The sequence below is a fragment of the Corvus brachyrhynchos genome, unplaced genomic scaffold (assembly GCF_000691975.1).
Source record: "Corvus brachyrhynchos isolate BGI_N302 unplaced genomic scaffold, ASM69197v1 scaffold43, whole genome shotgun sequence".
Lineage (NCBI taxonomy): Eukaryota > Metazoa > Chordata > Aves > Passeriformes > Corvidae > Corvus > Corvus brachyrhynchos.
This window is the reverse complement of record NW_008237353.1, coordinates 4,520,572-4,531,506: the sequence shown is the minus strand read 5'-3', so window position 1 is coordinate 4,531,506 and position 10,935 is coordinate 4,520,572. Positions and strand designations below refer to the sequence as shown.

General features: G+C 39.9%; 1 long non-coding RNA gene across 2 annotated transcripts; it reads left to right on the top strand.

Annotated features, from left to right (window-relative positions):
* On the top strand, positions 1 to 9,651 carry LOC108445836. Of its 2 annotated transcripts, none has more exons than XR_001860826.1 (2): positions 1 to 31; positions 2,512 to 9,651. It is a non-coding gene; the product is annotated as an uncharacterized LOC108445836 (long non-coding RNA). The 2 variants fall into 2 exon arrangements; XR_001860825.1 differs by having other exon boundaries at positions 2,465 to 9,651.
* The last annotated feature ends 1,284 nt before the right edge of the window (positions 9,652 to 10,935 follow it).

The window sequence follows — 10,935 nt, the reverse complement described above, 5'->3', positions numbered from 1 at the left end:
AACTGCCAGAGCCTTTCAGAGTACATTTCAGGTAAGGTAAATCCATCAATCAAGTGCAAAAGCACCAGGGAAACACACTTTAAAATGACAAATACTTTTAGGTAGCACTCTCTCAAATTACTTCCTCAAATTTGGCTTTTTGCAGTTAGCATGCCTCATGCACCAGCCTGCCCGCTCCCCATATGTCTCTATGTTATTATTAATGTCTACTGCAGTTCCACAAAGGTGTTCTGGGTGGAACTTGGCCCAGAGACCTTGGTCAGAGGGAAACTGTAAACCCTGGCCTCTCTGGAAGGCCAGTGTTCCTACGCCCCTGCTCCAAACCCTGCAGTGGGTGGCTGAGCACCCTGGGCAGCGTTGTCCCAAGCAGCACAACAGGACAGCTCCCGGGACATGGCCAGGAAACATGCCAGGCTCAGCCCTGCAGGTTGAGTTACTGACACTTGCCAGCTGCTCCTTGTGTGGAAGAACTTCGACACCTTCCTCTTGCCTTATAAATACAGGTATTGTAAATAATACAATTATGCCAATAAATAAAGGTAGTGAGTTGAGAGAAAAAGACACGTTCCATTTTTAAACATCAGTCAGAACAACTTGAAAAAGGTAGATGATCGCATCATCTTAAATGAAAGGAAAAGTAATTGGGGAAAAAAAATCCACAGCCACAGTACGTGAAGCAGACCATGAAAGCCATCTGACCTGTCATGTGAATCCTTCTGTATGAAAGAACTATGTTAACAATAACTGTAATGAAATTAGACTTATTATGCATGCATGAGCAATAAACCTCCCCCAGAAAATCTACTACAGTAGTAATCAAGGTTAAGAAAAAGAAAGTGGAAGCTTGTAAAAGATGTATCAAAAGTGACAAGCCCAAGAGGAAGATACCTCCCAGCAGTTCAAGGCCTCAGAGAAGGCACTTTCGAAAAAGCTGCTGTGGTTACAGAAGTAGTTTTTTACCAAAGATTACATCCCTCACAAAGTTTAAGGTGAAAATAAGCCCTAGTAAATCACATGCCCAAAAAGACATTGACAGCCATCAAAAACTTGTAGCTAATACTTTTCTGTAGCAAGCAAGACACCTGTCGAAGAATGTTGTAGTAGATTGCTAAGATATAAAAGGAGCACACAGGAGAGAGACGGTCATGCCAGTGAGCTGCAGGAATTCTTTGCATCCCTGTTTGCTATAAACTCAAGGACGTTCCCTTGTTGGAAGCCCATTATACAGCATATATTGGAGAGATCACTGAAAATTATATAACTGTTTCTAAGAAAGAGAAAATAGAAGAAATAGAAAACTAAGTTGTAGCAATTTCAAAGGATAACGAAAACTAGGATTAGTTTGGCAAAGAGAAGTCAAAGAAGTGAACTCTCTAAAATCATGAGTAGCAAAGACAGGTCAAATAGGGAATGGAACTTTTTTGTATCATGGGAGGCAGTGAACAAGGATGCATCAAATCATTAGCTGTTTGAAAACAAATGAAACCAAAAGCATTTCTTCATACAGCATGGTGGTAACCTTGAACCTCTTTGCCACAAAATGCTGTGGTTTACAGAATTTGGCATGAGTTAAAGATCTCCTGGACAAACTCATCCATCAGTACTTGTTAAATAGAAAGTCTCTACCTCTGACTTTGGAAGTCAGATTGCTAGAAGTTCAGAACACAAGGCAGGTAGCTATCACTACATGATTGTTGTTTTATAATAATCTTTAGTAATTATCCTCCATTTTTGACCACTTTTCATCACTCTTGGAGCCAGAATACCTGGCTAGATGGACTAGCCTGGCTAGATGAACCTAGATGGTTCAGCCTGAGCCGGAACAGCCCTTCTTACATCCTGCTTTTGAAGTAGCCTCTGCAGTCTGTGAGGAGTCCTCCATGGATTCACTTGAGTTAAACTGTATAACAAGATAACAAGAGTCAGATAAAGGATTCCAAACAGAATTAAGACTGAAAATACTAAGTAGATTTTGCTAAGAGAGCAGGATCACCAAGTAATGTAAAGAAAAGGTAAAGCAGAATTAAACTTGCATATATTCTGTAACTCTCAGAGTAAAAAATGACACCACACATGAGGAGACAGAAAATAATTCTTCATGCCTGCAAAAGAGAAAAATATTCCCTTCCTCCCAGCTGGTGAAATGGCAAGAAAATTGTAATGTGTCCTTAAACTGAAAGAAACTTAATTCTCAGGTCAAAACTTTGTCAACACAAGTTAAAAAAAAAACAGCAAAAAACCCCCTCTGCAAATGGACAAATAAGTATACATTGAAAATGAAAAATATATTAATATACAGAAGTGCAAAACCAATAGAAACTTAACATTATCTGCCTTTTTTTATAAAAAAACCCCCTGAGGTAATATAGCTATGTAACCCAATAAAATGGTCTTGGTCATGTCAGTCCTCTGTCATGGAAAATGTTTAAATACAAAATGTTCTTTCATATTCGTTCTGTTAAAGAAATCCTTACACAGTGTGAATTACTCGGGATTCACCCACTTCTGCAGATCTATAACAAGGCACAGCAGCTGAGAGCCCACCCAGAACATTCCATGTTGGCTGACACAGCAAAATTGGAAATCCAGCCTGACAAAGCAGTTTTCAGTGACCTCATTGCACATGAGACTGTCAATTGACCATTAACTGAGCTTTCCATGCACCAACCTCTACCAAAAGGGAGAGAGGAAAGAGAAGCAATGGTGCGGGGTCTGCAGTCCCCCTTTCCTGCAGCCCTTTTCTCACAGGGGGTATTCTAGGATCTACACAGTACAGCGACGAAGTGAGGCCAGGAAGCTGTGGGACCTGCAGCTTTCATTTCCATGGATCGTTTTCAGTACAAGCCTCAGCTGAAACCTGTTCCCTTTTTCCCATACACTCAAGAAAATACCCCTGATGGTACATGCTTCTTCTACAATTCTTCACAGTGAGACTTAAATTGCTCACCTCTAGTTGTCCCACCTAAACTTTCTTTCACTCCAATTTCTAGGTCAAATAACTGCGTCAAGTAATTTAAACTTTATAATTCATAGGAAACGCTTTGCTTTGAACTAAAATGAATTTTTTTTTTTTTGCATTTTCAACCACTGAAATAAAACTGCAGTCATTTAGCAAACATCATAACCTGAAGTTAGCCAGCAATTTCTTTCATGACATACACTGAGAGAGAATTTTGCTTTTGTAATGCAATTCCCTAATGATCCATAGTGAACACAATAGGTTGCTTTCTGTATAACCTTGAGAAAAATACAAAAGGTATTTTGTTATTGTATGAGATATGTAAACATGAAAAAGTTTCCTGTTGTTTTAAGGAATGACTTCTGTAAGCAGTTATCCATAGTACATCTAAATTAAATAGCCACATTAGAAGGAAGAGAAGCCATTTTGTATTCAGTCATTAAACAGAATCAGGAACAGTTGCTAAAATAATGTATCCCCATTATTCATTACTATTATGCTTCACTTGTAGGAATAGATACCTGATAAGAATTGTACCAGAACTAAAGCTGCTAATGAATGATTAAAGACTAGGCAGCAGATGTGAAGGACAAGTAGAACAAGAATACCTCATTCCTTTTTTTTCCTGAGTACACTTATGTGTTCTCCTTCATTCTCCTCTACTAAGTTTTGGTTTCAGATCTCTACCATATAATGGGCTGAACTAGGATGGGATTTGGACTCTTTCCAACCTTGCGGAAAGCTGTCTTTCTTAAACTGTGACAAAATAATCAAAAACTTGACAAATTTTATTAACTACTACTACTACTACTACTATTAATGTCCTAAATGTCAATAGAAATACTTCATTTAGATGATTTTCAAAGCATTTCAACTATACTTATGTCTTATAACTAAAAGCCATTTTCGGGAAAACCATAATTTTTAATTTGATGTGTCAAAATCTTGCTTTATAAAAAACTAATTTTTCATGGCCTTGAAATCTGATTTGACCTACTTCTGACAAAGTTTTGGCTAAGAAAAATAGAGGCATTTTTGGATGAAACTCATTTTGTCAAAAAGCTCCAAGCTAACTTTGCTGTCTGTGACAGTCTGTACAAATATCACAAGAAACTTCTGGTATACGCAACGGCTTAATCAGCTGGAACTTGAATAACACGCAGACACGTATCTAACTGATCCCCAGCTGACTAGGAAATCTGTGTCCCATATGCTGTTTAAAAAGGGAGGTCGTAAAATTTAATTAGACAGGAGAAAGAATTGGAGCTTGGTTTCCCGGGATCTTTGTTTATTTGTTTGTTTTTAAAATCATCATTCAATGTTTAAAAAAATTTATATGCCTATTCAAACTCCATATATTCACCTAATCCACAGATTGCTCCTGCTTACAAGGTTTGTCATGTACTACCTAAATTCACTGAGATTTTATTTGCATCGTCACAGAGAAACCACCTTGAGAACCCAGGAGATGAGTAAACCCATTATGGACACACATGCTAGATTGCCTGGGAAATTAGCATGCAGTCATTTATACCACAAATGAATGCTTCACCAAATCAGTGTCTTTCAGTCATAGCTGTCAGCAGACTCCTCGTTTTCTTCTTCTTCCTAGTGAAACGGCTCAGGTTTAGGTAGCAAATCAAAACTCCCTGACTCTTCATAGGTAAATTTGCACAGATCTTTCGTAAAAAGCTCACAGACCTCCTGAATCCATGGACTACATGGAGAAAGCAGCACTAGCACCAGTGCTACAAACTTCTTTCCACATAGAAACTCTTCACAATGCACAAAGACTGTGAAGTACCTTTACACTGCTTTCAAAAAAATCCATCTATTTCTAGTGCAGCGACTTTCTGGTTACAAACACAGACCTGTGTTTCTAAGTGACCTGTCCAAGTGACAACGGGAGATCTTTGGGTTATGATTAGAAAGCAGATTGATTATCTAGTCACATAGTCCTGTGTTTTCTGGTTCCAATTCCGGGGATTTTACCCAACCACATTGAGAAAATTTTCCTCCTGCTAAATGAAGAATTGTGCTGGTGGTGCAAAATAGAAATGTTGCTACATTTCTTGGGCGTAATGAAGTGCTCGTGGCACCAGCAGAGACTTCGACTTTATACTTAAGCCTTATTAAGGCTTAGTTAGCTTTTAGGGTGGTAGGAGAGCAAGCAAAGAGCCTGATGTGCTCTGCCAGAGCAGCTTTATCAAGCCCTGCAGTGGCAGTCCAGGGGATTACCAGCTGCAGCTGCCTGCCTTCGGCAGGGCGGGATGCCAGCCCTCAGCTGCTCCCCTTGCTCTCGTGACTGCAGAACGTGTACAAACACAGTTGGGTCTCCTCATGTCATCTGCACTTAAAAAGCAAGAGGAAAATTCAGGGCCTGGAAAAGACCATCTCCCTGATGGCAGGGCACAAACAGCTAGCTGTCCTCTAGCAAATCTAACCACAGTCATCCCTGCACTGAACCGGGTGTGAGAGTCAGTTCAGGCTAAAAATAATCAGATCGTTTTGGGGAGTGTGGCAGGGCAGGATCCAGGTTGTTGGCCCCATAAACAATTTTACAAGAGCTAAAGGAGGGCATAGGCTGGGAATGAGCAGCTGGGGGCTGTTAAGATGTCATTGTCAGTGAAGGGCACCGCTTCCCTGAATTTTCACTGTAACAGAGCTTGAGTGTTCAGATAATCAGCCACGACATCTGAGATACGGGAGCAGATGGGCCAATACCTGCTTAGAGTGCTCTAGTTTGAGTCACTGAAAAGGACATCTGTCTCTGCTCTCAGGCTGGGTGCCTCAGTGACCCCACTGCAGCTGGGGAGCATCTTCTGTGTGTTTATGAGTGGGTATTTCTCAGAAGCCTGTACTCTGAGTGCTATTTTGAATGAATTTTCACAAGGCAGCCAAAACCCCTCCTGCTGTTAAAATGTACTGAATATTGAGCCCTTGTTGCAACACATGAAGGTACCACAGCTCCCCAGAGCAACAGCTGCAAGAATGTTTTTAAGATGCCAAGCCCAGCAACCTTTTCCCTTAGCCTTGTTCAACAAAATAATACAGTATCTGAAACTTTTCACTCTGAGGCACACAAGTTTTTGAGACTTCAGCCTTCAGAATGAAAATTTAGCATAGTTAGTGACATCTGAAAGCTGAATTTCAGAAGACAAATACTGGACACCTGTGGCTACATTATCCTTAAATCTAAAAACTTGCCCTGTCTTTTTCCTTGTATCAAACTCCAGGCCCATCACGTTTTTGTCAGTAACACTTGGGACAGCATACAACACTAAAAGCATATAGAAGTGACTAATATGAAAGGGCTGAGTAAAAGGCACTAAAAAACGAAACCAGAAATAAATCATTGCTTAAGAATTATTGTTTTATTTGCTTGTCATTAAACATCTGTTCATAGGCACTGCAAACGTTCCACTTTGTGCCTGGGCTTAATAGTGTCAACTTTGCAGAGATGCCTTCTTCCTCCTCATTGTTTTCACTTGGTTTCTAGGGCAAACAAAACCCTCTTTTTTTTTTTTTAAGTCCTTTAATAAATTAAAGCTGTTATAGAGACAGAAGTAAATAACTGCACAGTATGGAAATTTTTATCCAGCAAGCCTCAGAGCATAACAAAGGTCACTATATGCACCGTATCAAACTCTTTCTTGCTCCCTTTGTGCCCCCCACTCCACATCACTCCAGTAATCCCCAGAACTCTGTGGTGACTGAGTAGAATTTGAAGTCAAGTTTTGTCCTGAAAAAATGTAGAGCTAGCCGTCCTCTTCCTCCCCTCTCCCTGTCATCTGCTGACATTTCCAGATGACAGTGTACTGAATCCGAACTGTTTCTTTTGCTGGGAATGCCATCTGTGAGGTGGCAGCTGGGGTGGGAGGGAAGGCACATAGCAAATGAACAGTGATAAATATAGACAGTAGACTAAATTAGGGGAAGTTCCACTTCTTTCCAGTGTTATGGATCTTTGCACGCTTCCATTAAGTGGATACAGCTTCTCTTTAACTGGTGTTTGAACATCTGGGTTGTTTAGCAAGAGAGCAAAGTCGAAATATTGGAATAGAGATGTCAAACAAGTCAGTTTGGGAAAAATGCAAAAACTACTGAAATTTCCTAAGTCATTTATGGTTCCACTCCATTTCTATCATGTTACACTATCCTGGAACTAGCAAGATGAGTGTACATATTGTCAAAAGGAATATGTCATAAATCATCCAAAATGAAAAATCAGTGAACATCTGAAGGTCATACTTCTTGCAGAGAAAAGATAACACCAATGACCAGATCATTGACAACTGAACATGAATTCTACAAAAAAAATGGTGGCATAACATTTTAATTTCTCATTTTAATATTCAAAAGATTACATTTGAATCACCTTTTTTGCTGCATCACAGAAAGAATAACTCAATAATTAAAACCCCATATTAAGGCATTGAGTTCTGTAAATAAGATGATGGCAGAGGAAATTCTACACACTAAAATTTTGTTCACATCTCTTCCCTAGAAGACTGCTAACAGCATCATGCCTACACAGAGACACAGAAGGCTAAGGTGGGAAGGGACCTCTGGAGATCTTCAGGTCCAACCCCTCTCAAAGCAGGGTCCAAAAGGTAGCAGGTTGCTCAGGGCCATATTCAGTTGCATACTGAACTCTCTCCAAAGACACAGACTCCACTTCCTATTTGACTCAGTGTTTGATTACCCCCATGGGACAAAAGTTTCTTCTTCTGTTTAATGGAATTCCCTTTGTTTCAATTTGTGCCCACTGCCTCTTACCCTTCCCTGGATACCAGTGAGAAGGGACCAGTTGTGTTCTTCTTTGCACCCTCCTGTATTTATAGACATGGATAAGATCCCACCTAAGCCATCTCTTCTCAAGGATAACATATTAATAAATATTAGTAAAACATTAATAAAATATGTAAATATATACGTTTACTTTGGAATCACTTCAGGAATATCTGCCCTGATTTATCCATGGTTTTCACACTGAATTCAGCTTCCAAGATACCTTTTAGGCAAGTGCCATTGTTGTTAGGAGTTTTATGAACTGGAGAAGGAGACATTATTTCAGCAACGTTGTATCCTTTCCAACTAAATATACCTAGGTAAGTAATTTGGTAAGACATTCTTCTCTTCCTTTCAGTGTTCAATTAGAACATTTCAACTTTTTTTATCTCACTCCTGGGGTTTTTCTAAAGTTCATTAATTTTAACAGCAAACAATCACAAGAAGTGAGCTCAGGCCTTGAGCAGCTCTACAGCCTACAGCTGCACTACACCAGGAGGAACTAAACCACACAGAAGCCTTTTAGTGCATTTTAATTTACAGAAGTTGGATTCACATCCCAAATTCACTTGTTTTACCTTAACTTTCTTGGCTGACTTTATTTAGCATTGCCTGGAAGTAAAGGTCCTATACTCAGTGCTGCAGTTCTACATACACAAGACTTGAAGAGAAGGAAAGGATATGTCATACCAGCAAACAAACTTAGCTGATGTTGGTTCGCTTCAGCAGAATCTGTGTAATCAAAAGTGTAAAACTACATACACGTGTCAGTTGTAATAAGCTTGTCACTCTATCCACTCTTCAGATTTCCTAAAAATGCAGTCCACTGTGGCAGTAATATTTACCTGTAGTGCAAGATAAGACTTTTTCTGTTACGATAATGCACAGACATCTTATATCTTCATTTAGGCATCAGATCTTTTAAAGCTGATACCCCATGCTGATAAACAGGGTTCTCAATGGACAGCATGAAGTTCATATCACCAGCAGTACATATCTCCTCTGGGTGTGGGAAACCACACAGTAGCTACCTGTATAGGTTGCAGTTCCATGTTTCCCCTTCAGGTGACAAGCCAGCTCCCTCCTCCCTGCTGGTAGAGCTGTCCTCACTTTATCCTTGCACCACTGAGTGACATTTCTGCATGGTTGCCCACCAAAAAACCACAAGGTGTCTGCTGCTGGGTTGGATTCCTGATGCCTTACCACACCGAAACACTTCAGTGACCGTGGTCAGCCAGCACCCAGCCAAGCCACAGCGTCAAGAGCTGACTGTCTTTGCACTCTGAATGACACTCTTGGAACTTTCCAAAGGTATTGGGAAAGTGAGCAGAAGTGTTCTGGTTTAAAAATGGGTCCCCAGTGCTCAGAGAACCAGCTGAAACAAGGGGACATGCTATTAACTGAGCCAATTGCAAGCATCAGTCATATTCTAAACATGTATTATTATGTGTAATCGTCCTCTCCAGTGTCCATGATGGATTGGTAAACAAAGGTGAGCTAACATGCATCACATAAAAATTAAGAATAGTCCACACCTCCAGTTTTCAATGGGGGATATATTACAACCATTCTGATAACTCCTGTGGGTTCACTTTCTGGCCTTGGTGGAGCAGTTTTCTTTGTCCTTCTCGGTTTACCTTAAAATCTTTCAGTTTGATTAAGAACTTACAATTTTTCTTGAGGAAGAACCTGGAACCAGAGGTCATCTGCAATAAATTCAGAAAAGGTTTTTCACCACTTCCAGTGAGTGGCTCACAGAACAGTAAAGAAAGCACAAGCAGATTATTATGATATTTTAAGAATATTCAATCCCATTGCTTTGCATAAAATTCTACAGAAATTCTTAAGGTGTCAAGTAAGCGTCTGAATTGTATTTAAATAAAATTAACCTTACAAAACCACTGTGTTCTTAGTCTAATAATTTTTCAGGTATCTTGATATTTAAGACCTCTCCCCATGAAAAAATCAAATACACTCATAAAAATATAAAGTTTATTGACCCATTTAAGGTTATGTATGAAAATGGAGAAACTACATGACTTCTGAGAGTGAAGTAGAGAGAGAACCATTTGAGTGAACTGGTTCTTACTCCTGAATGGTTCATGCAGCTCATATACTCCCAAAACCAGAAATGGAGTCAATATAATGCATGAGGATCAGATTTTGATCATCCAAGGCCATTTATACCACATCAGAGAACTTCAGCAGGCATTTACACAAACTCCACAGTCACCTTCAATATCGTAATTCAAATTTGCATCAGAAAACCTGCAAGAAAGCAGGAGTACTATGTATATCCTAGTTTTCTTGAACTCTTTTCTGACACAAAAGCTTTGGTGCTCAGCAAACACTTTCCTGTATTTTGCTATTTGTGGATTTATTTCTTTTAAGTGGCAGGTACTATACATCTGTTTTGCTCTAAAAGAAATATTTGCCAATTCAGAAATGGAGTGATGGTTGAGCTGGGTAACTAGCTTAATAATGAGGAGGTTTGGTAACAAAGCAACTTACTGAAATGGCCACAGAGATTTTCATTGAGGTCCCAAGGGACTTTGTGCCTCCTCTCCTGTAGGAACCTCTCATGGATGATCCAGTCTCCACCTCAACCATCCAAAGTTACTTAGTTCTAACTAAAATGATGTATGCAGAGGATAACTGTGAGAATGACAATCTTAAAAAGAGGCAAATTGTAATTTTAGTTGTGAAGAATGAGCCTACTTTTGAACATCTTACGGGAGCAGTATAGCACTGCTTCTTACACAGCATCCCTCCCCACCAGCATTTTCTGTGCTGGAGTAAAATAAAGCAGCTGGAGTAGGATGACAGTTTGCTTCCCTTCTGATAGTGGTGCTTGAGAAACATCCGTGTTTCCTGGGATGGGTTACACGGGTACATGGTAGCACAGCGGCCACTGCAGACACACAAGAAGAGAACAGTCCAAGGAAACCAAATGCTTCAGCCTGACTCTTCCTGGCCTTCCTGGCTCTGACCTCCGTGTGTACAGTGCAGCCCTCACACAGATACATGTAAAGCAGTTTTTTGTATTAAAGGAATCCATTAGAGATGGATTTGAACTTTTGTTCAGCCTCCTGCCACCAATGTGCACTGTGATCACACAGAGAACATAGCCCACTTGTCTCCATTTTCTTCCTTCATGAGCCAGAAAGTGAATATGATGTGCTAGT